Source organism: Moschus berezovskii, chromosome 23 (assembly GCF_049115385.1).
Source record: "Moschus berezovskii isolate FMDL1 chromosome 23, NW_MosBer_1.0, whole genome shotgun sequence".
Lineage (NCBI taxonomy): Eukaryota > Metazoa > Chordata > Mammalia > Artiodactyla > Moschidae > Moschus > Moschus berezovskii.
The window spans coordinates 62,974,911-63,002,728 of record NC_142482.1 but is presented as its reverse complement, the minus strand read 5'-3'; the positions used below and the strand labels follow the sequence as shown (position 1 = coordinate 63,002,728).

At 46.0% G+C, this 27,818-nt stretch overlaps 1 protein-coding gene and 1 long non-coding RNA gene across 7 annotated transcripts in view; one reads left to right on the top strand and one right to left on the bottom strand.

Annotated features, from left to right (window-relative positions):
- Positions 1-24,129, bottom strand: part of EXOC2 (exocyst complex component 2) — a 126,747-nt gene extending 102,618 nt beyond the window's left edge. Inside the window, exon 1 of one of the 4 annotated variants that reach the window (XR_008683338.2) lies at positions 23,767-24,126. The gene's annotated coding sequence lies outside the window, so the exon portion shown is untranslated. Of the gene's footprint in view, positions 1-23,766 lie in introns of all 4 variants that reach the window. The other 3 variants (XM_055407088.2, XM_055407084.2, XM_055407087.2) reach the window with 3 other exon arrangements.
- The window catches only part of LOC148774235 (uncharacterized), a 42,099-nt gene continuing 37,452 nt past the window's right edge, over positions 23,172-27,818 (top strand). For all 3 annotated transcript variants that reach the window (XR_016036010.1, XR_016036011.1, XR_016036009.1), the window contains exon 1: positions 23,172-23,306. This is a non-coding gene — a long non-coding RNA (uncharacterized LOC148774235). The remainder of the gene's footprint in view (positions 23,307-27,818) is intronic.

The window sequence follows — 27,818 nt, the reverse complement described above, 5'->3', positions numbered from 1 at the left end:
GCCATCTTGGCTAACCTGCTCTTTCTCTACCACGTCCTGGCGCAGGGCCTCAGAAAGTGATTGTCTAAGAGCTGGGGCTCTGAAGACTGCCCTCTTTAAAGTGAGGTAGACGAGGTCACTAGGGCGGGCTCTGACCCCACGGGACCGGCATCCTCACGAGAAGAGGAGTGAGGTTTCAGACGCACACAGAGGAGGCCCACAAGAGGACACGGGGAGAGGCGGCGCCTCCAGGTCCAGTAGGAGCCTCCAGAGAAGCCAGTCCTGTGACACCCTGATCTCAGACTGCTCACCTCCAGATCAGGAGAAAATAATGTCTGCTGTTTCAGCCCACTGTACTTTGTTATGGCAGCCCCAGCAAATTAACACGTGGATAACAGAAAAAAAAAAACCCACCGCCCTTCAAAAGTACTGTCAACTCTGACCCCAAATAAGTATCTGCAGAAGGAGAAAACTCTTACGCTTAAAAGAACAAGATGCCATGAAAAGGAGTCAATCCAAGAATAAAAGCTCTTGAAACCTTCAAGAGGCAAAAGAAACAAGATTTATACCGTTCTGTTAATGTAGGAACTGACTGTTGGTTTAACCAAAGTGGTAATAAGGCTGCAAACAGGCAGGTGTGTTTCTGGGAAAAGGGGGCGGGAGATTTAAGGTTCATCCAGAAGTGACCATCAAGACACTGAACGACCAGCCACGGAGTCTGGAGACACGGGGGTGGGGCTGGCAGAGCGTTCGGCGAGTCTGGGGTGTGGAGGACAACAGGGAGGTGACGGGCCTCTGCCCCCGGGTTCTGGTGGGAGACGCAAAATCCAGGGAGTGTCTTCACTCTCCACAAGCCCTAGTACCACCCGTACGTGTTCCTCAGGATAGCCCAGGATTGGGGCTGCCAAACCAGAGAGAGCAGCCCTGTGAGTAGAGGGCTGGGGTCTGAGCCAGGTGCCGTCAGCTTGTCTCCTCTGGAAAAAGCGAGGGAGCTGGAGAATGGGTTCAATCACACCTGTGTCACTCATTTAACACAATTAAAGCAGCAAAAGGCGTAGGACCAGAGGACGTTACCATTCATCCAATAAACCAAATAAGCAACCCGAGGTTATCTTGAACTCCCTCCCCGTCGCAGCCCGTGAATCAAACGGTCAGAATTCCCCTGCAGAGTGCTGGGTCGACTGCTTCTCTCCCTAGATGCCAAAGCCAGCCAGCTCCTACCTGGTTACACTGTCCCTACCAGCCCTCCCCTGCAATCTAACCTCAGCAAGCACCGGAGTCAATTCTCCAGATTACAGGTCTAACCATCACTCCTGATTCAAAAACAGCCTCCATGACACCCACTGCTCAGTGGTCTCCAGTGCCCACCACACCCTCAGCATTTATTAACACCTGCCGCAACCAGACTTGTCTGCCCTGCCCGGCACCCTCATCCTCTCCGACACCCATCTGACACTAACCACGCGAGCCCACTCACTTCTTACTGAGTTCTTTTATGTCTTCCTGATTTCACTTACCTTATTTCAACTAAATGGAACGTCTTTCCAAGTTTGTGAAATCCTTACCGGTATTTCAAAGTCAAGCTTAAATGTTACTGTCTCGCTGTGTCATCTACCCACTACGCCAATTATCTTGCTGTTCCCACTGTTCACTGAACCCAGGGTAGGCAAGGTGCGCGGGGAAGCTGTAGGAAGACTCGAGAAGCTGTAGGAACTGCAGACACGTTTGTTGTCTCCTGACTGGTTGTGCTCGCTTCGGCAGCACATATACTATTCTCTCCTGACTGGTGCAGCAGCCATAACGTAGCCACAAGGGATTTGCAGGTGGAGCTTATATGCTTACAGAACAAAAGGAGCCTGTGGTCCAGCGTACATGCGCAGTGCTACGAGTGATCTCAGCTGCTGCATAACCACGCATTTACAAAACGAGAGGGGAGAGCCAGGGCTGTGCAGCGACAGAGCCTGACCACCGCCCTCTTCGCTGACTGGCTCTCTCCCTCAGGTCACTTTCTCTAAGAAGTCTCCCGGATCCCTCCTTCCACAACACTTCATCCCGCTGTGAAACAGAACTGAAATTAAAATACCTCTGGACTCGGAAAAAAAAAAGCATGTGTGTGCACACATACACACACAAGACAAAAACAGCTAGGACAGACAACTCAGTTTACTACCAATTTTCTAAATCCATTTTGAAGGCATTCACAGAGGACCATAATCTTACTTCTGACAACCTCCAAGTCTGTCCAAGTAAAACAAAGTGGTATCTGGTAAGGACAGGTAATTATCTGGGCCACAATGGACAGTCATGAATCACAAGCACAAAATCTGTTTTCTTATTTATGACTGAAAACGTACAGCTCTACTCCAGACACACACATCAAAGGCAGCTGAAAATCCAGTGTTCATTACGTTGGTTCATATGCAAAAATTAAATGGCATTCCCTTACCATGAAGCATCATCTACACATCTACAAGCAGGGACAAACCATTACCTCAGGAAGATCTGTAAGGCATTTAAATTACAAATATAAGAGTATCTACTTTCTACATTCCAACATCCACAATGCACATGACAGTACCCACATACACTCCCTAATTATCTATGGACTGAATCCTGGAAGATGTCTCTTTTCAACCCACCTCCAACTAGAAACATCTTGCATTACAGATAATGTTTTAATATTTAAAATCAGAAATATATGAAATATATTACTATCATTCTCAAGAAAGACTAAGCCTCAAGAACACAGAATTTAGTTTATGAACATTTTCAGTTTCATAACTCATGCTAAATTAACAAGGATATTTTTAAAGGGAAACTTTCATCTACAGTTGTCATTAAGTGCCTATGGATTTTCCTCACAAGGATTTTACAAACGCGATAAAGCAATAGTCTGAAATTCTGTCATAAGATCTTTCTTATATAAATACACTGAGCAGAGGTTAACAAAAGTCTGACTTCGCTGTCATAAGCCTCATTTTTAAATTAAAACAATATCCAGCCTTTACAATATACAGCCATACAAGAGTGAAAGAGGTAAGGAATAAAAAGTGAACCTATCTAAAATTATATACCACGAGCTAATTTTATCTTTTGAAAGCAGAATGACAGAGGCAGGACGCAGAGCAGCTACTGTTACTCATGTAAGGAAACTTTTACAGATGCAGAACAAGCCATTTTTAAGGCAATACCCTTACCCAAGCACACTGATTATTTAAATAAAGGATTCAGTGATACAAACAGACAAATGATGAAGGCCAACAGCACTGGAGCAGAACTTCACACACACACAAAGGCAGAGGAGCCACAGATCATTACACGCTGGCTCTTAGCCTTAGCTCCACACTTGAAACCTGTCAGGTACCAATCAGGGTTATAGGTTTGCTAAAAAGGAATCATACAAAAATCTGCTATGTTGGTAAACATAATGTAGTTTCTAAACATCTTTAGTTTCACAACTCATGCCAAATTAACAAGGGTATTTTTAAAGGAAAGCTTTCATCTATAGTGGTCATTAAGACTCTATGCGACCCCGTGGACTGTAGCCTACCAGGCTTCTCCGTCCATGGGATTCTCCAGGCAAGAATACTGGAGTGGATTACCGTTTCCTTCTCCAGGGGATCTTCCCGACCCAGGGATCGAACCCGGGTCTCCCGCATTGGAGGCAGAAGCTTTAACCTCTGAGCCACCAGGGAAGCCCAGAAAGAAAATAATCCCATTTCAAATCACACCAAAAGGAATAAAATACTTAGGAAAAAACTTAACCAAGGAGGTGAAAGGCCAATACTCTGAAAACTATGAAGCATTCATGAAGGAAACTGAAGATGATACGGAGAAATGGAAAGATATCCCATGTTCACGGACTGAATGAAATAATTTTATCAAAATGTCTGTACTACCCACAACAATATACAGATTTAAAGCCATTCCTATCAAATTCCTATCCATGATATTTTTCACAGAACTAGAACAAACAATCCTAAAATGTGCATGGAACCACAAAAGACTTCATATAGGCAAAGCACTCTTCAGAAAGCACAGAGATGGAGGAATCACGCTCCAACTTGAGACTGTACTACAAAGCGAAAATACTGGCATAAAAACAGATACATCAACGGAACAGAACAGTGCGCCCGGAAATACACAGTTATTCACGACACAGGAGGCAGACTACACAAGGAGGGAAACCGCCACTTCAGTAAATGGTGTTGAGAAAACTGGACAGCTACAGGCAAACAAACAAAATTACATTTTCTCACACCATAAACAGAAATTCAAAATGGACTAAAGACCTCTGTGTAAGAAAACACAAGAATGGCACTCTTTCACATTGATTTTAGCAGTGTTTTTTGTCTCTTCTCAGCAAGGGAAACGAAAGCAAAAATAAATACACGGAGCTACATCAAACCAAAAAGCTCTGGCACAGCAAAGGAAACCATCATCAAAACAAACATGTAACCTACTGAACATAAGATGTTTGCAAATAATACATCTAATAGGGGTTAATATACAAAATATACTCATACAACTCAATATCAAACAAACCACCTGAATAAAAACTGGGGACAGGCCTCAGAGGCATTTTCCCAAAGAAGACACGCAGATGTGAAGAGGCACATGCAAAGATGCTCAGCACCAGCAACAGAAGCACAGATCAAAGCCGCAACAAGATGTCACCTCACATCTGTCAAAGCGGCTATCCCAAACAGAGGAGAAATTCAGTGTTGGCCGGGACTCGAAGAACCCTCGTGCACTGGGTCGGTGGGAATGTAAGCTGGTGCTGCCACTACGGAAAACAGTATAGAGATTCCTCAAAAAAAAAAAAAAAACTAAAAATGACTACCATATGATTCAGAAAGTCCACCCTGGGTATATATCTGAAGTAAACAAAAACAATAATTCAAAAAGATACACGCACCCTGCCAAAGTTTATGGCAGCTTTATTTATAATAGCCAAGATATGGAAACAATCCAACTGTCCATCAACAGATGATCAGACATACAAGATGTGGGGTGTGTGGGTGTGTGTACATATACACACACGTACACACACAGACACACACACATTCACACACAATAGAACACTACTCAGCTATTACACAGAATAAAGTCTGCCATTTGCCAACAACATGGATGGACCCACACGGTATCATGCTTAGTGAAAAAAGTCAGACAAACAAAGACAAATACTGTATCTTTTCACTTATATGTGCATGCTAAGGTACTTTAGTAGTGTCCGACTCTTTACCACCCCATGGACTGTAGTCCACCAGGCTCCTCCGTCCATGGGATTCTCCAGGCAAGAATACTGGAGTGGGCTGCCATGCCCTTTTCCAGGGTATCTTCCCAACCCAGGAATCGAACCCACATCTCTTATGTCTCCTGTACTGGCACACGAGATCTTTACCAGTCTCTCCACCTGGGAAACCCTGACTTATAAATAGGATTTAACAAAGAACGCAGATGAGTGAAAACAACAAAACAGAAACAGACTCACAGATACGGACATCAAACCAGCGGTTACCAGCAGTGAGGGGGGATGGGGAGGAAGAGGTACGAACTGCTACAAATAAATCACAAGGATGCAACGTACAGAACAGGAAATACGGAACTATTTTACAATAATGCTATATGGAGCATAATCTATAAACACGGAATCACTGCGCTGTACACCTCAAACTAACACAACAGCTCAGCTCAGTCGTGTCCGACTCTGCGACCCCATGGCCTGCAGCACGCCAGGCCTCCCTGTCCTTCACCAACTCCCGGAGTTCACTCAAACTCATGTTCATTGAGTCGGTGATGCCATCCAACCGTCTCATCCTCTGTCATCCCCATCTCCTCCCACCTTCAATCTTTCCCAGAATCACGGTCTTTTCAAATGAGTCAGTTCTTCACATCAGGTGGCCAAAGTATTAGTTTCAGCTTCAGCATCAGTCCTTCCAAAGAATATTCAGGGCTCATCTCCTTTAGGATGGACTGCTTCGATCTCCTTGCAGTCCAAGGGACTCTCAAGAGTCTTCTACAACACCACAGTTCAAAAGCATCAATTCTTCGGCGATCAGCTTTCTTTCTAGTCCAACTCTCACATCCATACATGACCACTGGAAAAACCATAGCCTTGACTAGATGGAACTTTGTTGGTAAAGTAATGTTTCTGCTTTTCAATATACTATCCAGGTTGGTCATAACTTTCCTTTCAAGGAGTAAGCGTCTTTTAATTTCATGGCTGCAATCACCATCCGCAGTGATTTTGGAGCCCAAAAAAATAAAATCTGACACTGTCTCCACTGTTTTTTCATCTATTTCCCATGAAGTGATGGGACCAGATGCCATGATCTTTGTTTTCTGAATGTTGAGCTTCAAGCCAACCTTTTCACTCTCCTCTTTCACTTTCATCAAGAGGCTCTTTAGTTCTTCGCTTTCTGCCATAAGGATGGTGTCATCTGCATATCTGAGGTTACTGATATTTCTCCCAGCAATCTTGATTCCAGCTTGCGCTTCACCTAGCCCAGAGTTTTTCATGATGTACTCTGCATGTAAGTTAAATAAGCAGGGTGATAACGTACAGCCTTGACATACTCCTTTCCCTATTTGGAAACGGTCTGTTGTTCCATGTCCAGTTCTAACTGTTGCTTCCTGACCTGCATACAGATTTCTCAAGAGGCAACTAATACAATACTATAAGTCAATTATTTGTTGTTTAGTTGTTGAGTCATGTCTGACTCGTTTGTGACCCCATGGACTGTAGCCTGCCAGGGATTTACCAGCCAAGAAAAGTTGAGTGGTCTGCTATTTCCTTCTCCAGGGGATCTTCCCAACCTATGTCTCCTGCATCGGCAGGCAGGTTCTTTACCACTGAGCCACCAGGGAAGCCCAAGTCAATTATATTCAACTTAAAAAATTTGAAAATTTTAAAAAGCAATAATTCTGACATGTCTTGGGACTCATGTTAATTTACCAACAAGTTTCCAACTACCTGAAGCTGAGCGGGAATGAACGGGACTAAGAGGACCCTTGTGGGAGTCAGAAACAGTCCTCTCATTCTTCTTACGCTGGTACTGAGAGGGTCAGACACAGTCCTCTCATTCTTCTTACGCTGGTACTGAGGGTCAGACACAGTCCTCTCATTCTTCTTACGCTGGTGCTGAGAGGGTCAGACACAGTCCTCTCATTCTTCTTACGCTGGTGCTGAGAGGGTCAGACACAGTCCTCTCATTCTTCTTACGCTGGTGCTGAGAGGGTCAGACACAGTCCTCTCATTCTTCTTACGCTGGTGCTGAGAGGGTCAGACACAGTCCTCTCATTCTTCTTACGCTGGTGCTGAGAGGGTCAGACACAGTCCTCTCATTCTTCTTACGCTGGTGCTGAGGGTCAGACACAGTCCTCTCATTCTTCTTACGCTGGTGCTGAGAGGGTCAGACACAGTCCTCTCATTCTTCTTACGCTGGTGCTGAGAGGGTCAGACACAGTCCTCTCATTCTTCTTACGCTGGTACTGAGAGGGTCAGACACAGTCCTCTCATTCTTCTTACGCTGGTGCTGAGAGGGTCAGACACAGTCCTCTCATTCTTCTTACGCTGGTGCTGAGAGGGTCAGACACAGTCCTCTCATTCTTCTTACGCTGGTGCTGAGAGGGTCAGACACAGTCCTCTCATTCTTCTTACGCTGGTGCTGAGAGGGTCAGACACAGTCCTCTCATTCTTCTTACGCTGGTGCTGAGAGGGTCAGACACAGTCCTCTCATTCTTCTTACGCTGGTGCTGAGAGGGTCAGACACAGTCCTCTCATTCTTCTTACGCTGGTACTGAGAGGGTCAGACACAGTCCTCTCATTCTTCTTACGCTGGTGCTGAGAGGGTCAGACACAGTCCTCTCATTCTTCTTACGCTGGTGCTGAGAGGGTCAGACACAGTCCTCTCATTTCTCCTTACGCTGGTACTGAGAGGGTCAGACACAGTCCTCTCATTCTTCTTACGCTGGTGCTGAGAGGGTCAGACACAGTCCTCTCATTTCTCCTTACGCTGGTACTGAGAGGGTCAGACACAGTCCTCTCATTCTTCTTACGCTGGTGCTGAGAGGGTCAGACACAGTCCTCTCATTTCTCCTTACGCTGGTACTGAGAGGGTCAGACACAGTCCTCTCATTCTTCTTACGCTGGTGCTGAGAGGGTCAGACACAGTCCTCTCATTTCTCCTTACGCTGGTACTGAGAGGGTCAGACACAGTCCTCTCATTCTCCTTACGCTGGTGCTGAGAGGGTCAGACACAGTCCTCTCATTCTTCTTACGCTGGTGCTGAGAGGGTCAGACACAGTCCTCTCATTTCTCCTTACGCTGGTGCTGAGAGGGTCAGACACAGTCCTCTCATTCTTCTTACGCTGGTGCTGAGAGGGTCAGACACAGTCCTCTCATTTCTCCTTACGCTGGTACTGAGAGGGTCAGACACAGTCCTCTCATTCTTCTTACGCTGGTGCTGAGAGGGTCAGACACAGTCCTCTCATTTCTCCTTACGCTGGTACTGAGAGGGTCAGACACAGTCCTCTCATTCTTCTTACGCTGGTGCTGAGAGGGTCAGACACAGTCCTCTCATTCTTCTTACGCTGGTGCTGAGAGGGTCAGACACAGTCCTCTCATTCTTCTTACGCTGGTGCTGAGAGGGTCAGACACAGTCCTCTCATTCTTCTTACGCTGGTGCTGAGAGGGTCAGACACAGTCCTCTCATTCTTCTTACGCTGGTGCTGAGAGGGTCAGACACAGTCCTCTCATTTCTCCTTACGTTGGTATTGAGAGGGTCAGACACAGTCCTCTCATTTCTTCTTACACTGGTACTGAGAGGGTTACACTGAAATACACACACACTTAAGAGTGGTTTTGTTTTTTCAGTAATGGGATAAAAAAGTCACTATCTATGAATTGCTGGTCTAGTTTTTAGCGAATTACATTTAGTGGAACAATAAAAACGACACTGAAACACTTCTGGATATAAGGAAGCACTGTAATACTACCTTCTACCAATGATTTATTCTGTGGATACAATGAACATTAGAACCTAAGGGCTTTCCTGCTTCTCAGCATTATTTCTCTGAAATAAAGAACTGGAAGAAGCTGAAATAAATTCTAAACTCGGTGCCTTTTTTTTTTTGTAATGTGAGATACTGGTTTACCACAGAGTTATCATTTTGTGGCAAATAAATTCCTTCTTACCTATAAGAACAAAGGACATCACACAAGGACAATAAGGGTATCTTCAAAAAGGTTTCAGACTGTCATTTAATCTTTTCAGATAAGTAATAGATCACATGGTAATCTAGATATATTTTAATAAACCAAAAATATTTCAAGCTATAGGTTTCTGAACGAAGCTTTAAAAACTGAACATCTACTGATAGTCTGGAGATCTGGGCGCTAAGCTCAGTTCTGACGCTGACAACTAAAAGTCCTTGGTTACTTTTATGTGCTATCAGTTTTCTCATCTGTACCTAAAGCGGTTAGATGAGATTACTCTTAAGGTCACTTTTTAGCTCTTGATTCTATAAAAGTCTTACTAACTAGGACAAAGGTTTTAAATTCCATTACTAATGTAAGACTATAAAAACTGGCCTTCCTAGCTTTTAACAATTAAACTATAATAAAAGCATGCTGTTATTCATTTAAAAATTCTTATACTTATTATAAAACATTTCTATATATCAGAAGAATCTGAATTTTTAAGATCTTATATTTCAATGTTCGGGTATTTGATAGCCTAATTATCCCTTTCATTTCTGAAAGTTATATTGCAAAGACTCGAAAGTTATCTTTGCAATATAACTTTACTGTCTAGGCTGCAAAGCTTTTACAGATACTTCCAGAAATAAACTATTAAAAGTGAACCATTATAATGGGCTTCCCTGGTGTCTCAGACAGCAAAGAACCCACCTGCTATTGCAGGAGTCATAAGAGATGCGAGATGCAGGTACAATCCTTGGGTTGGGGAGATTCCCTGGAGAAAGAAGTAACAATTCACTCCAGTATTCTTGCCTGGAGAATTCCAGGGACAGAGGAGCCTGGCAGGCTACAGTCCATGGGGTCGCAAAAGAGTAGGACACAACTTAGCAACTGAACAACAGCAACAAACCATAATAACAGTCACCACAGATTAAAATATACAATTATTTATTTTTAAATACAAACCACAGGTATTTTTCATTTCCCCAGTTTCATTAAATGAGAAACAGAGAGAGATGAACAGACAGAGGGAAGCAAGGAGGGGGGTGAACATTTAGGTAAAAAGAGAGAATTTAACTATGGCTTAGAAATTCTCATTTAATTAATAAACCAAAGGAAAATGTGGAAAAGATACTAGAAACAAGCAGGATATATCATTTCTGTGTAATGGCACAATAAAAAAAAATACAGATCTTATCACTTTCTGTGTTAAAGATCTGTTCTGCACTTTTTATCTTTCATTTAAGGTCTATAAAAATGCCCACAAGGTCAAGGAATTTTAAAGCGTTAAAAGTTTTTAAAACAATCTTCACAAACAGCTTTGAAAATATTCACCAATTACTTGAGTATAACTCAAAAATCAGAAAGTAAACAGCTTCACAAAGCCTAAACTTTAACTCTGAAATGGTTATGCATTATTAATTTTAAGACACTACTTTTGAAAACAACTGTTTAATTGTCCTATATTACAGCCTGCAGAGAATCAGAATATATTCAAGGCCAAAAGAGACTGCAGGAGCCAGACTTTATGGGACTTGCCCAGGTCTTGTGTTTCTGTGTTCTTTTCAAAACACCAGCAATAGAATTCAGGATTAAGCAAATAAAATAAATTAACAAAGCATTTTATCACCAAATCTAGTAGGAAATTATTCATTACTGATGGAAATAGAGTTGTGGGAATTTACTGAGTATACAAAAACAAAGGCTGCCAAGTCAGCGCTTATTGCCTAAGTTATTAACAAACATTCAAAGTCAAAGAATACGAACCTCCCCTCTTTACAAGATTTTAACTCACTGTGCTAGCCTTTTATGATCTCTTCTTCCTCTTCTTAAAATTAATAAAGCAATGAGAATTATTTTCTAAATGGAATACTGGAAAACAAGGGAATTTGGTTTACATAAATTACCCATAAAAACATCTTGGTCCACATCAACTTGACTGTTTCTTTGATTCCCTGTGTGAATAAGCGGTGCTGGGCCCCAGCTCTGCCCACCGCGGGTCAACGCCAGCTTTGGGGTGCCCTGGAGCCTGCACCCAGCCCTGTCAGCCACGGGCCCCACCCACCGGTGGGATGGCATCAGCTCAAGGACCCCCAGGACCCTGCAGAAGATACTCAGGAGCCTGCTCTACCCACCAGTGACCCCACTGTGCCGTGTCTCCGCCCATGTCTATAAATACAAATCTACGCTAGTTTCAGGCTCCTTAGTATTCCACTGTATGGATACATAATCAAAGTGGCATTCAGATGGCTTCTGATTTTTTGCTCTTGGACCATGACAAAAACACTTGACCACAAAAGATTTTTGCACATTTACCCAGCTACTGATATTTCCTTTCAAAACATTCAAAGAGGAATTGCTGCCAAAGGGTGTAACATGAACACCAAACTGGCCTGCATGCCATCAGCACATCCTCCCACCAGCAATGGCAGGCGTCAGCAACCTGTCTAATCTGCAGCTATCTGACAGGCAAATGAAAATCAATAGTTTCAACTTACACTGCGTGTGGTCCCATGTTCATCACCTTTGCACCTTTTTATCAGGTTTAATTTCCTTAATTATAAAACCTCTAATGAGAATGTTCACTCTCTGTCCACACTGTCCCAATCTTCCCTCTTACTGCTGTTTCTTCACGTTGCTCATGGTGCGCTTGAGGGCTTCCCAGGTGGTGCAGTGATAAAGAATCCACCTGCCAAGCAGGAGACGCAGGTTCGATCAATCCCTAGGTCAGGAAGATCCCCTGGAGAAGGGAATGGCAACCCACTCCAGTATTCTTGCCTGGGAAATCCCACGGACAGAGGAGCTACATACAGTCCATGAGGCTGAAAAAGAGTCAGATATGACTTGGCAACTAAACAATAACAACAGTGCTCTTGGCCCTCCAGAAATTTTTAGTCTTTTAACAGCAAGCCTACTGACCTTTTCTTTGCTACTCTACAGTCATGCATTCAAAGTCAAGTCCTGGTATTTTAATGCCGTTTTACCTTTAAGATTATTTAACTCATCTGGAATCCATTTTGGAGTACTGAGAATAGCTGGCTGACCATAATACCATCTCACCAAATAACCCAGTTTCCTCCACCGATCTGAAATGCCACTTTTATCACGGATAAAAGTTCTCATTTTGAGTCTGTTTCTGGTGTATCTTTCACCCTACTGATCTAATTTGCACTGATGACATAACTTTACATTATAATCAATTGTCTGATAGTATGATTAATCTTTTACAAGTTATCTTAGCCACAGCACACAGATACTGATCAGGATGAATTCTAATATATTTTATTTCATTAATTCGGATGGGAAGTATCACCACCCTGAAACACTTCATTATTTTTTCATCTGTGTCTACTGACTAAAGTGTAAGTTCCAGTAGAGAAGGATTTTGTCTGTCCCATATACTGCTGTACACCCAGAATGCAGAACAGAGTCTCATACAATGAATGCTTAACACACACTTGTTAAATGAACAAATGTATCAATTACACAGAATTTCCAGCCATTTTCAGAACAGTTAAAATATCTACAACATTGTATCTTCCCACATACTCATTTTTTTTTCATGACTATCAAGAAACTATTCAGCTCTGTTACAGGAAAAGTTCATGTAATTAACCTGAAACCAACTTATTGAGTCTCTCTCAATTGAAATCATTTCCCAAAAGATCTTTTGTTTTCTCTACAGAAAATCTTATTGCCTTCAAATACTGTAACAACTTTGGCTCTTACTCATCAATATTTGCATCATTTATTTCAATTGCTTTACTGCATCTGCTGTAATGTCCCAAACAGTGCCAACCATAGTATTCGCAAGCAGACCGACCGTAGCAGGCAGGCCTCAAGAGCATCGCTTCTCCACCTGTCTTACCTTATCACCCCAGGAGAAGCCTGTTTACTTAGGTCTTTCTCCTAGTCACCCCAGAGAAATTCTAACATCACAAATACACTGTAAAACCTGCATTATGTACTGTATGTATGTTTATCTGCACATCATACACAAAGATTTAAGATTTTTTGGTCCCTTCAAGAGCCGATTCTCAGTTACTGCGCCTGTTGAGAATACATGCTCTAGCATTTTGCCACTAAGATGTCTGCTACTGATACTATGTGGTTATGCTGCAAAGAATGTTTATTCTCATTTACTGAAAGTCAGTTTTTTAAATTAGAAACTAATTTTATCAAATATTTTTTCAGCATCAAGATCATTTTTTTACTTATTAATACAGTGAACTGAACTAATTTCCCTATTAATGAATTATGTATGTTCTAAGAATAAGCATACTTGGTTCAGTTTTGCTAGTCCTTTAGGTATTCCTGGATTTGATTTGCTAATTTAGGAGTTTTGCATCTTCAGTCTCGTTTACAGTTAGTCAGGAACTGCCTGCTCTTTTATTCCACTGCCTGTCTGCGGTATTATCAGGAAGCCTGAAGCAGTTTACAAGTGTCACTGAGAACTTGCTGTTTCCAGGGTGCTGTGCTGACTTACCGAGAGAATCGGAAGTTTTTCATATTTGTCATCTTATACCTAGCATAGGAATTTTCCATTCCTTGTAGGTTTCTGTTCAGTTCAGTCGCTCAGTCATGTCCGACTCTCCGCATCACCATGAATAGGCCTCCCTGTCCATCACCAACTCCCGGAGTTCACTTAAACTCATGTCCACAGAGTTGGTGATGCCATCCAGCCATCTCATTCTCTGTCGTCCCTGTCTCCTCCCGCCCCCAACCTTTCCCAGCATCAGAATCTTTTCCAGTGAGTCAACTCGTCGCATGAGGTAGCCAAAGTATTGCAGTTTCAGCTTTAGCATCAGTCCTTCCAATGAACACCCAAGACTGATCTCTGGCCTATAAAACCATCTCATTCTAGGTACCACATTGGGTATGATTATTGGGTGTGATTTGGGTATGATTATTGGGTGTGATTTGGGTATTATTTGGGTATGATTAGTTCCTTCATGATTATGAAAGTCAAAGTCGCTCAGTCGTGTCTGACTCTTTGCGACCCCATGAACTACACAGTCCATGAAATTCTCCAGACCAGAATATTGGAGTGGGTAGCCTTTCCCTTCTCCAGGGGATCTTTCCAACCCAGGGATGGAACCCAGGTCTCCTGCATTTCAGGCAGATTCTTTACCAGTTGAGTCACAAGGGAAGCCCTAACCCTAACCGTGATTATGGGTCTGTAGTTTATAAATCTTAATGATTCTGGGTCTACAGTTTATAAATCTTAAGATAATTTTAGTGTATTTTTCAGAAAGTCAGTTATTTTGTTCTGATTTTCAAGTTGAATATCATACTTTCTCCCATAGCTATGATTTTATTATGTTTTTCATTGCCTTGAGTATCTGTAAACATCTCTTCATGGCTAGACTCATCAATACTTTGTTTTAATGACCTTTTATAACAACAGTGCTGATGTAAACTATACACCCTATCTTCTTTTTCAGAAGCAATGTTACTAATTCATTTCTGACAACTTCAACGTGTTAATTCCTCTTCCTTGTATTTTGTTTTTCTGTCTGGACTGCACACTTAGTTAATTTGTTCTAATCCAATATAATTCTTACTCTTGATCCCCACAGGTAAGGCTTTTTTCCTCTGGCTTACTTCAAGATGTTCTCATTGTGATTCTCTGCGGTTTGAAAGTAACATGGTCAGATGCACATTTTCTAGCACTGATCCTGCATGGTCTTCTCCAAGCTTCCTGGATCTGCGGGTTTTTGTCTAGTGTTACTACTGGAAGAGTCTCAGCCACTAGTGTTTCACGTCATTCCAGAGAGGCCCTCATGCACGCGAGACTCACCCACCTGCTACCTAGACCCCACCCCCTGTGTTCATCCCTCCACCCCTCCACCCTGTCCCCTGAACTGTACACTGAATAAGAAAACAACAACAAAAATCCTTTAAAGTGGTTTCTAACAGTCGTTCCTCATGAGGTCACAGTGAGAAACAGGCCAACAGTAGCTGGAGATAATCCACAGTGGTTTTCTCACTGTTTTGGTCGCAAGACCCCTTAAACTCTTTTTAAAAAAGAGAGAGGGTATCCCCCCAAAGGGCCTTTGGTTTATGTAAGTGATAGCAATTAATATTTACTTTATTAGAAATCAAAACCTGTAGGGTGCTTCAGGGCTGCCCAGGTGGTGCCAGTGGTAAAGAATCTGCCTGCCAGTGCAGAAGACTAAGAGACATGGGTTCAGTCCCCAGGTTGGGGAGATCCCCTGGAGAAGGAAATGGCAAGCCATTCCAGTGTTCTTGCATGCAGAATGCCATGGACATAGGCGCCTGGTGGGCTGCAGTCCACGGGACCACAGAGAGTCGGACATGATGGAGCACACATACAACATAGGGTGCGTAAGCGGCTTCTTTACATCTGGTGTGAAAAGCTGTAAAAATGCTTATCCTTGAAAAAGTTCATAACGTCTACACTCTAACTCCTTTTCTTTAAGCTCTCTGATTGGTCCAACTTTGCCAACAAAGGTCCGTCTAGTCAAAGCTATGGTTTTTCCAGTGGTCATGTATGGATGTGACAGTTGGACTAGAAAGCTGAGCACTGAAGAATTGATGCTTTTGAACTGTGGTGTTGGAGAAGAAAGACTCTTGAGAGTCCATTGGACAGCAAGGAGATCCAACCAGTCCATCCTAAAGGAATCAGTCCTGAATATTCATTGGAAGGACTGAAGCTGAAACTCCAATACTTTGGCCAAGCTGATGTGAAGAACTGACTCACTGGAAAAGAACCTGATGCTGGGAAAGATTGAAGGCGGGAGGAGAAGGGGACGACAGAGGATGAGATGGTTGGATGGCATCACCGACTCAATGGACATGAGTCTGAGTAAACTCTGGGAGTTGGTGATGGACAGGGAGGCCTGGCAAGCTGCAGTCCATGGGGCCACAGAGTCGGACATGACTGAGCAACTGAACTGAAATGATTGGTCTCAAAGTGATGCCACGAATTAGCTGACAGGGTGATAGTCTAAATATTCTGAAAAGAATGCAAGACCAAAAGAACACTTAAAGTGGCTAAAGAAAAAGAGAGAGAGGCAGGCACACACACACCCACATATTTAGCTATATATCTGTTATTTCAGAATATTTACTGCCAGAAACTTTTTCTATAAATTTTAAATTATATATATATATATACATATTACATGTACTTATATATTGTAACTTTTATAATACATATATTTAGCAACTAAATACATAAACGTAGCAACAACCAAAAATACCTATACACACATATATATGGATGTACGTGTATACACACACACATAACATAATAAGTAAAGTTTCCATGGGACAGCTTCCTGACCAGATGTTTAGAGAAGCTGGAGCCTGCATAGCAAGCAACCTTCCTGGACAAGACCCTGTTGTGAAGAATGCAAAACCTGCCCAGCTGGTAGCAGCTCAGCATAGAGAGCCTCCAGCTGAGCCTCTAGGGAAGCCCCAGAGAGCCTCCAGGAACAGGTAAGCCTGGTCCTGACCTTGGAGGCCTGGGACCCCCAGGAGTGATGCCAGGCAAGCACCACTGTCCCACCTGGCCCCTGGGGCCACAGCTGACCTGCAGGTCCAGATGCAGGAAACAGGCCAGCCATCTCAGCCAGCTGTGTTTGAAGAGTATCCGCTTCCTCAAAGAGGGCCTAGAAAGTCCTAGAAAAGGGCCCCAAAGCTGGCAAGAAGTGACTGACTCTAGTTTCCTGCAATCAATTGAACGGAAATTCAAGCTCTGAGCTAGTAATTTATATGAGCACTTTCAACTTTTGCAAATAAAAAAATATAATTCCGTTTTAAAAAAATTAATAATTAGATAATCTATACACTGATAAATGTGTTACTATATAGTTTATATATATACTGATTTAAGGATGTACAGAAAAAGTTTAGCATTCTAAAATGCTGAACAGTTTGATTAGCAATGGTAAGACATCAAAGATTAGCTTGTCCACAGTCACAGGTAGACAGCAGCAGAGCTGAGATTCAAAACCAGGCCTCAGGACTCTGCTATTTGATTCTCCGTGTGATATTTTAAAATTTTCATTACTGAAATTTTAAACATGCGTAAAAGAAGAGAGCCCAGTGTAAGGAACCTCCACGTTCCCATTGTATCCGTTTCCAACCACATCTCCTCAACATATGTTTATGCTGTGTTCAGTGAGCACTTTAAAGCAAGTCCCACATACACCGTCTCACCCATAAACACTTCAGTGTGTGACTCTGTAATGGGCCACACTAACTGTGCTTAAGAATTCCTGGGAGCGTTAGGTTACCACTATCACCACAAACATAGAACCCCTCAAAAAAGGACACAAAGATGAAATACAGGATGGCAGCACTTAAAAAAAAAAAAAGCTTCTGACATGGCTAACTTCTAAAATTTTCTGATTGTGGCCCAGGTGGTAAAGAATCTGCCTGCAATGCGGGAGACTTGGATTTGATCCTGGGTTGGAAAGATCCCCTAGAGAAGGGAATGGCTACCTGCTCCAGTATTATGGCCTAGAGAACCCCACGGACTGTGTAGTCCATGGGGTCACAAAGAATCGGACACGAATGAGCGCCTTTCATTTTCAAGGCCAGGATGGAAAGTGGGCAAGGGACAGGAGGGAGGCTTTCCCTCTCAGATCATTTACGGAAGCTCAGGGTTAACATCAGCAGGAAAAGCAGACCAACCAGACACCTACATGAGCTCCTCTGGCAAGTGTCAGTGGCCTAGCCTTTCCCTCCTAACAGGCATCAGCAACACTAACTCCATCCCAGCAAAACTGCTGGTTAGAGGAAGAAGTCAAAAGTGGAAAACCCACTACCATCAACAGTCTACGTGTGCTCACCTAAATCACAAGACACTTAACCTGCACGAGAATGTTCAGGAACGCAGTTGAGAAACTGCTAAATTATGTACAATGAAAAAATTAGGGAAAAAAGACATTGTCCTAAATTTCTATTACTGCATAAAAACAAAGTTTCATTTGTCCCATGGTGACATGAGCTCAGCACAAGTGCTTCCATATGGGGCCTGTTGACTTGACTTGTGGAATCTTAACTATGAGTAAGTGAATATGACTGTTAACGAATATAACTACAGTAAACGGGCATGCCAAAATCAATGCAGATTTTCAAAAAAGGTCAAGGAATCAACTGTCAGTTTAAAGTGGTCGCTTTTATTGAAATTGTTAAACATGACAGAATGTCAGTTAACTCCCAGATTCCTTTACATGAGCAGAGCTGGATTAATTTGACCAAACTTATACATAAAAGCTTTCCCAATTTCTAAAAATGCATCAACTTTTTCACTTATCTTAAAGCTTCTGCTTTAACTGCCTAGCTCTACCTCAAAAGAAACTTCCCCAAGGCCACAAATCTTGACACAGTGAAAGCAAAATCCCACCGCACTCAGCAGCGCCATCATTTCTGATCCTGGGGATCAAACGGGGAGACGCCTCCGGAGGAGGCTGCAGCCCAGCTGTGAAGGATGAAGCTGCTGCCGCGGAGCCGGCTTAGGAGGGACTCTGGGCACAGTCCCGGCATCTGAAGTAACGTAAACAGTCGTGCTCCCTCCCATCCAGCCTGTTAGCAGCCTCTCGGCTGAGGGAGACCACACACTCGGACCACACAGCGCCAGCTCAACTCGCACGCAACGTCCACCAGCTGTCACTGGGGGGGAGGGGAGGGGAGACGGGCGGGGCGGGCGGAGGAGGGGAGGGGAGGAGAAGGGAGGGGAGGAGAGGGGAGGGGAGGGGAGGGGAGGGGGGAGGGGAGGGAGGGGGAGGGGAGGAGAGGGGAGGGGGGCGGGGGGAGGAGAGGGGAGGGGGGGCGGGGGAGGAGAGGGGAGGGGGGCGGGGGGAGGGGCGGGGGCCGTCCACCAGTGTCATTCCGGAGGGAGGGAGGGGAGAGGGGCGGGGGCGGAGCGCAGCCGCCGTGAAGTGCGGTTTCCTGAGAAAACAAGCCGCCAGGCCCAGAGTGGCCTTGACCTGCACTCCCCCAACCAATTTAGTAGCTGATGAAGGATTAACAAAGCATCCATTTAACATCAATTAACCTCCTGTCCATCACAGGTCAAAAGAGAAAATTACCATTATAAAAACCTTTCATTAAGATAAAGACAGATACCTTTTCTTATAATCTATAATACATACTTAAATAAGGGGACCTTCTTTTAGATTTATATTACCGTTGATTTTAACCTGCCTGCCTCTTTTCCTTGAATGAAGCACACAACACCAATGTGAAGAGTTTCTGCAACAGAGGTCAGAAAATTTTAATTCTATACTTTTTCCATATTTCACTGTGGCACAATCTTTTCCAAAAGACTTACTGGCAGAATTAAAGACAGTAAATGGTTTTCTACGTGACTTCAGACTAAATATACACAGAAAATAACTAGTGGTGGCATTAGGGGGGAAAGAGAGAATGTAAGCCCCAAAACAGGACTCAGTTCAGTTCAGTTCAGTCCAGTTCAGCCGCTCAGTCGTGTCCGACCCTCCGCGACCCCATGAATCACAGCACGCCAGGCCTCCCTGTCCATCACCAACTCCCGGAGTACACTCAAACTCATGACCACAGAGTCGTTGATGCCATCCAGCCATCTCATTCTCCGTCGTCCCCTTCTCCTCCCGCGCCCAACCTTTCCCAGCATCAGAGTCTTTTCCAGTGAGTCAACTCGTCGCATGAGGTGGCCAAAGTATTGCAGTTTCAGCTTTAGCATCAGTCCCTCCAATGAACATCCAGGACTGATCTCCTTTAGAATGGACTGGTTGGACCTCCTTGCAGTACAAGGGACTCTCAAGAGTCTTCTCCAAAAATAGGATTAAAAGGATCTAAATAAATTTTAAAGGATTAAATCAATTTTTTAAAAACTAGTATGGAAGAATTTTTATCTGAATAGCAGACAAGAAATGTGAACAAAACAAGCTATCAGGTGATCTTTCCCAGTCAGGTACTGAAACAAAGAAGGAGGCAGGCACAAACTTTAGAAGAGTCACAGCTGAGGACACGACATAAACATCTGGTCCCATCACTTCATGGCAAAGAGATGGAGAAAAATGGAAATAGTGACAGATTTCATTTTCATGGGCCCCAAAATCACTGCAGACTGTGACTGCACCCATGAAATTAAAAGATGCCTGATCCTTGGAAGAAAAACTGAAAAACCTAGACAGTGCTTTAAAAAGCAGAGACATCACTTTGCGGATGAAAGTCCACATAGTCAGAGCTATGGTTTTTCCAGTAGTCCAATACGGACGCGAGAACTGGACCATGAAGACGGCTGAGTGCTGAAGAACTGATGCCTTTGAACTGTGGAGTTGGAGAAGACTCTTCAGAGGACAACAAGGAGATCAAACCAGTCAATCCTAAAGGAAATAAACCCTGAATATTCATTGGAAGGACTGATGCTGAAGCTCCTCCAGTGATGTGGCCACCTGATGCGAAGAGCCAACTCACTGGTAAAGACCCTGATGCTGGAAAAGATTGAGGGCAGGAGAAGAAGGGGACGACAGAGGATGAGATGGTTGGATGGTATTGACGACTCAATGGACATGAGTGTGAGCAAACTCTGGGAGATACTGAAGGACAGGGAGGGCTGGCATGTTGGAGTCCATGGGGTCAAAACAACAACAATAATACAGCAAAAGTTCACATTATATACCCCCTGCCAAATCACAGCACTTTACAAGTGGATAAGGTCCTAAACAATTCACAGAAGCTTACAGATGAAACTAAAGGCCAACCTTGCCAAAAACAGACCTGGCAAGAGGCAGAGGGCCAGCTCTTCAGGGCTGCAGGACTCCTGAGAACTACCCACGGGCAGGCACACCCCAGGCTGAGCCGAGGACCTACACTGTGCGGCTTACATTCTAACCAACAAAGATCCAGGCTTCCTGAGCCCCACGGTCCACCATCCTTTCCATACTGACACCAAGCTGTAAGGGGGAAAATGCAAGAAGGCAGCACTAACACCAGAGCCAAAACTTAATGCAAACTGTATAGCCCACCCCAGTCTTAAATGCCACCAACACTATTAAAGGATGTTAATGATGCTTTTGAACAAACCCAGTACAATTTTCCAGGAAAAATAACAACAACACAAAAACAGCCTTTTTAAGTCAGTTCCAAACTCCTCTGCCTGAACTCCAGGCATTCCATGATCTAAAATGCACTCACACCTTAGTCCTGGGCCTTTGTTCCTAGTAAGTCAGCCAGACATTCACTTCTCTCCAGAGGGCCACATTCTCCCCCATTAAGGTCTGATCTCCATGAAGCCTTCCCAGTTCCTCCAACCCCAAAACATCCTCTCCCGTCTCCGAATTCCTATTGTATTTACACTGAGTATTGCAGCTTAGTTCTTGGCTATTTAATGGAGAAGATAAAAACATCCCCTTCTGAATCCAGACCACTTTTATTTCTAATATGTGTCAGGCATATGTTAAAATTGGGAGACACAAAAATGTCTGGCAAGAGCTTCTTTTGACAAACGTGTAAATAGCTACAACCCCTAAGATAACACAGGACAGGACAAGTGCTAAGTGGTTACAGGATCCACTGAGTTGGAAACTTTCAAAGCAGGAAACTCTGAGATAATCTAGTTTTCTATATTCTCAGGAACAAGGAAACTGAGGCCCCAAAAGACTGCTAAACAGCTCAGCCCATGCTACAAAGCAGCGGGTGGCAGCACACGGACCAGGAGGTGGAGCTTCAACTCTGTACTTTCCAAACTGAAGTCTAAGGGTGCCTGCAGGTGTGTCCACAGCTCCAAGGTGCGTAATTTCTCCAAAGTCACTGTAAGTTTGTGTGTTTGTATCAATAATCCTTTTAAGTTAACATAACAGTGTGGAGAATCACAGGACTGAAACTCAATACTTCCACCATGCGGTCTCACCAGGCACTCCAGGGGACCCAGGAACACCTTCCTGGGAATCTGAGAACAAGCAAGGCCCTAGCACACTGCTCAGCAGAGTTATCAGCGTTACTTCCCATTCCAGTCAATCTAAAATCCTCTCTGCTCAAAACTGGCCTAAAACTCACCCATTCAGCAAACGTGTAAGCGCCACTCTGTGGAGGTGCTGAGCTAGGAATCCTGGCTAGATGAGGTGAGCAAACCAGAGAAAGGGTGAAAAGTAAGGGAGACGCTAACTGCACACGCAACACTTCCTACGTTGCCTAAGCGTGCCAGGCCTAACACTAGAAATCGTTCTGTATGTATTAAAGACGTATTAAAGGACTGCCTGTGCAAAAATGTTAATTATTAATTTCATTTCCCAATAGGTTTTATCATAACAGGCTCTCAAATTTTCGTGGAATGAAAATTTAACTTGTCAGGTTAATAATCATCTTTTAGAGAGGTAATTGGCAAAGCGATATTCGATTTAGGAAATTAAATACCTGAAAAGAAGAAAACATCATTTTCTGAAACTTCCAAGCATTGTTCCATGTTACACTGGGGGATTCTCTGTTTAAAACCACAAAATTTTTACTTAACCAGACAGAAAAGATTTCAGTACTAAGCATACATCACCCTCTTTCTATTGCCTCCCTTTGGGTCAGCAACTTTTAACATAGAGGTTCCTTAGGAAGCTTTCTGTTTCCAATTCCAGTGCCCTGACACCAAGCCTGCCTAGAAAATAATCAATACATTATTATGCATTGGAAAAGCAATCCACATAACCTCAGGTAGAATTAGTTTTTCAAAACAGTACACCCAAATGAACTCGTTAAGGTTTAAATACTTTTTAAAAAGTTTTCCTTATAAGTTTACTCAGATTAAAAAAAAAAAAAGACACGTTTCCTCATACATATTAGTAGGAGCAGTCTTCAGCGATACAAGAAAAGCTTACTTCCATTCAAAGCTGTTTATTGGGAGAAAACACAAGAGTTCGGGCCCCAGGGCCTCACTGCAGGCTGTCACTGGCAGATAGACACTGGGTAATTACATGATTTCAGGCTGCTCACACAAGCACTCTGAGCTTCCGTCTCCCCGTCTGTACAACGCCGACGATACCGTCAACCCAGAGAAACACTGACGGGCACCGAGGAAGTCCCAGTATAGACCGCCAGTGACGCAACGGAAGGAAACAAGCAAAACCTGCCTCTGGGATTCGCTCTTCACCAATACTCAAACTTGACAGAGTGACAGGTAAGCAGGTGCGCCTAGGGGGAGGAGAGGCCAACTGCACCGCACCCCCGAGCGTCAGCCCGCTCCGGGGGCGCTAGCAGAGGAGGGGCCGGACTCCGGGACGCCCGCAGCTGCCCAGGAAGCTGGGCCGGGGCTCCAGAACCCTCTCGGTCCCCGGGTCAGCGGGGCTGGGGCTCCGCGAGGCCCGCAGCTGCCCAGGAAGCTGGGCCGGGGCTCCAGGACCCTCTCGGTCCCCGGGTCAGCGGGGCTGGGGCTCCGCGAGGCCCGCAGCTGCCCAGGAAGCTGGGCCCGGGCTCCAGGACCCTCTCGGTTCCCTGGTAGGCGGGGCTGGGGCTCCGGGACGCCCGCAGCTGCACTCCAGCGGTCCGGGCTGCAGAGCGCCGCGGGCCTGACGGCAGTTGCCGCACCCCCGCCCTCGCCCACCGCCCTCGCCCTCTCCAAGGCCGGGCCCTCCAGCTACCTGCAGGCCCGCGCGGATGGGGCCCCGAGCCGCGGCCCGCACGCTCACTTCCGCCGTCGGAGCGCCGAGGGCGTCGATCGGCCGCGCGCCGAGCGCCGAGCGCCCGAAGACCGGGCCTCGGGAGCGGGGCGGCGGCAGGAGTCGGGAGGCGGGTGGGAGCCGAGGACCCGGCCGCGACCCTGGTCCCTCAGAAGCCGCGGGCCGACCCGCGTCTGCACAGCAGCATCACGCAGCCCGCGAGGCCGCGGCACTAGCGGCCAGGGGCCCTGAGCGCGGACACTCGGGCTCGGCCGCCGGCCCCGGATTCGGAAAGACGGCCGTTGAGCGCCCGGCCGGAGGAAGCCGGCGGCCTGACGAGGAGCTGCAGCCCCGGGTCGGCCGGAAGTGACGCGCCGCCCGGGAGGCGGGGCCGGAAGTGATGCGCCACCCGGAGGCGGGGCCGGAAGGGGCGCGCTCTTCCGGCCGCGGGCGCGGCTGGCGTCGCGTGTTGCCCGGTCCTTCTCTCCGAGCGGCTGTGCTGCCGCTCCCGCGGGCGCCCCGGCGGATGGCCGGCTGTCGCCCCGGGGCCTGGGGGAGTCGCGGCGCTGCCCGCGGTGGAACGGCGCGCCGCGTCCGCCCCGCGCTGCACCCGGGGCCCCGGGCCTCCCTTCCCGGAGCTGAGGCGGCAGCTGGGGGCTGGCGGTTTCCTCAGAGCCGGGACGGGCCCGCGTTCGTGTCCGCGTCCGCCTCCCGTGACGGCAGGGCTCGAGCTGCGCTGAGCGTCGCTCGCGGTGTCTGCGGCGCCCGAGAGCCCCGGGTGGCCCTGCGTCAGGCCTCGCAGCGGGAAGGCGCTGTGACGGAGGGGCCGGCACCGCAGGACGCGCTGCCCCGCCCCGCGTCGCGCCCCCCGGAGCCGCCGTCCCCCTGCGACGCTGGAGCGGCCTGTGGCCCCGGCCGGAAACCGCGCCCTGCAGCGCTGGGTGCGGTGCTGTGGGCCGCGGGGCTCCTGTGACCCTCATACCGCACTGCTGCGCTGTCTCCAGTAGGGCCCTGGCTTCCGCGGCAGCGAAGGATGCGCTGCCAGGGCGTTGGAAGGGCCCCTCAATCCTAAGGCCTCTCCTCTGGGCTCCTCATACAGACGACAGAGAAACGACCCTTCTCATTAGGGGAAGACCGGGGCAGGGAGGGATACTTCTGGATTCAGGGGGCTTCCTGGGCATCTTTTCTGTGCCTGGTGATTCCAGCAAATGGGTGAAGCGGCACCCCTGGCCTAGCAGACATGGGAGCAGGAGCTCAGACCCCACAGGACAAAGGTCTATCTCATCGTCAAGCAAGCAGCCTAGACCGGCTGGTGGAAGGTGAGGGAAATCCAGAATGAGTGGTTAAGGAGGAAGATAAATCTGTGGCCCCAGGACCAACTGCAGCAGAAGCCCGTAGCCCCACCTGTCAGCACTCCTGGTGTGGGTGTGACATCAGTGAGGAACCCAAGGCAGCCCCGCCTGAGCACAGCGGCGCAGCAGCGCTCCCCGGAGCCCGTGCGCACCCCTCTGCGGCTCCTCTGCTCTCACACCTGTCCCTGTGCCTCGGGACTTTCCCCTGGACCCATGGCGGGCTGGAAGCAGGCTGCAGGGAAAGACCAGCTGCCTGGCTCCCCGGGCGGCTGGGAAGTGGATCCAGCATGTCCAGAGCTCCCCTCCTGGCTGGGGCCCGGTACCCAGGGGACCCCCTTCACCCACACCTCTTCTTGTTTCCTCCCCTTTCCCACGACTTCCCCACCCCCTCCTGGTGTTTCCTGCCCTCACTTCCCAAATTAAATACTAGCCTGGAAACCATATCTCAGGGTCAGCTTCTGGGGAATCCAACCAAGGTAGTCATTATCACAGGAAAAAAAGGAACCTATACTTATTACTTATTGGGCTTCCCTTGTGGCTCAGCTGGTAAAGAATCTGCCTACAATGCGGGAGACCTGGGTTCGATCCCGGGGTTGGGAAGATCCCCTGGAGAGGGAAAGGCTACCCACTTCAGTATTCTGGCCTGGAGAATTCATGGCCTGTACAGTCCATGGGGTCGCAAAGAGTTGGACACGACTGAGCGACTTTCATTTCATACTTATTACAAGTTCACCTTAGAGAAATACATCCTGAGAAAAAGGTAATAATTTGGAACAAACGCTCTGAGTTGTGGGACTTGATGTGACTCAGTTTTTCTCCCCCTCACCTTGGAGGGAGTGTTCCCTCCCGTGTGCAGTAACTCGGCTGCCCCAGGATCACTGCCCTTAAACACAGGCAGCTGGTGGCACTGCCTCATGGAGAAACTGAACCTGTTCCTTGTTTCTCCTGTCTCCAAGATGCGTCATTCCCAAGTCAGGCGATCCTGCCATTAAGCTGGTTTGAATGACTCTTGAGGACTCGGGTCTCTCCTGGATCAAAAAAAGACAAGCAATACTGTATCCCTGAGACAACAATCAGAAGGAGAGTCTTTTACTAATGTAAAAATGATTGGTAGTGTTTCCCTTCTTTTTTCTTAAACTTCTGGTCCACATTCTGGAGCCAGCTGGCAAATGTTAGTGCCATACATGCAGAAGCTGGCCGGAAATGAAAGCATTAAACCCCAAATTGCTGTAGTAGCTGTTGAAGCAATTAAATACCATTGTATAGCTTGTGTTTTCAATTCTGCGTCAGATTTCATTCGACCTGGAGAGGAAAAAATAATTCTGAAGCATGGAATTCCTTTGGTTTCAGTCAGGAAACACTGATGTCACAGTTTGCTATTCTATAGGGTTTTTTTTAAACATAAAGAACACCTGAAGTGTTTCCTGCTACATGCATGTCAGTTCGTAATGGACCGTAGTCAGAACAGTTTCTAATCCTCAGGCCAGTTGTAATCTGCCATATCTAGTGATCCTTTTACCAAAGACTGACCGTTGTTTGTTCTGTTAATGCACAGCTTAACAAAGCTCCTTGCTGACAGATTCCTGTCTGTATTGTAGATACCACAGAGCCTTACACAGCAGGTGTTCAGTTTATCAGGCCAGCTGCCTTGTAATAGCACTAACCACAACCTAAATAAGTGTTGAATAGAAAACTGAAAATATCATGACAATAACGTTATGATAGCGGCAGAGTTGGAGTGAAGGTCTGTTTCAAAATATGCCTAAGGCTCACTTAGAAGCAACAATGATAAGCCAAGTGTATGTGTAAATCTTGACGATGTGTGACCTGTGGAGATGTTTTATCGGGTACCACCCAAGTTTGTCATTCTTTGCTGGAACCCTTTATGGTTTAAGACAACAAAGATGATTTGAAATCCTCCAAGGTTGTAACAGTCATGAGGCTGTTTTAGCGATTCTTGGGTTGGGGCTACTGGTTAAGGAGTCTTGCTGCCCTGTACTCATAGCAAATGCCTTTGTGGGGGCTTGATCTATCTGACTCCAGCTTCAAAGCTCTGTAGCACAAAGGCCTCAAACTAAATGTCTCTAGTTTTTCTGCAAAGCAGAGCCCTTGTATTTTTCTGCTTACCTTGTATTTGCATATTTTGTTAAGAAAAACTGTAAATAAAGCTTGGTCCACACAAGGAAATGGTGTAACTCCACGGCTGCCACCCAGCACAAAGGCGCAGCTGTGTTTATTTCGGGCTCTCTCCTGGGTGTCTGTAGGTGGTCTGGAAGAGAACAGAGGAGTTGTGGGAAGTCACTGACTGCTGGGGGGACCAGAGGTGTGCAGCCCTGCTAGGTGCTCCTGCTGCCGGGGGTCTCCGACTAGGGATTTAGACCTCCTTATGCGCTAACTGGAGGACTTCACTGAATATAAGGTTGCATTTTAATTCGTTTTAAATCGCTAGGCAGTCGGAGGTGGTTGGGGGCTTTTGTTGTTTTGTTGTAGGTTTGTGTGTGTGTGTGTGTTTTGTCTTCAGACTTTTCACTTGAAGATCCTGTGTACTTTGCTTCTGTCAGTGGCCACGGAAAATGGTGCCATGTTCCCGGTTGATTCCACTGATGTGATCCTACCCTGATGGACTGGGACTCGGAGCCGCTGGCTGGCCGGGTGGCCCTTCTCTGCTGTGCAGGAATGTCA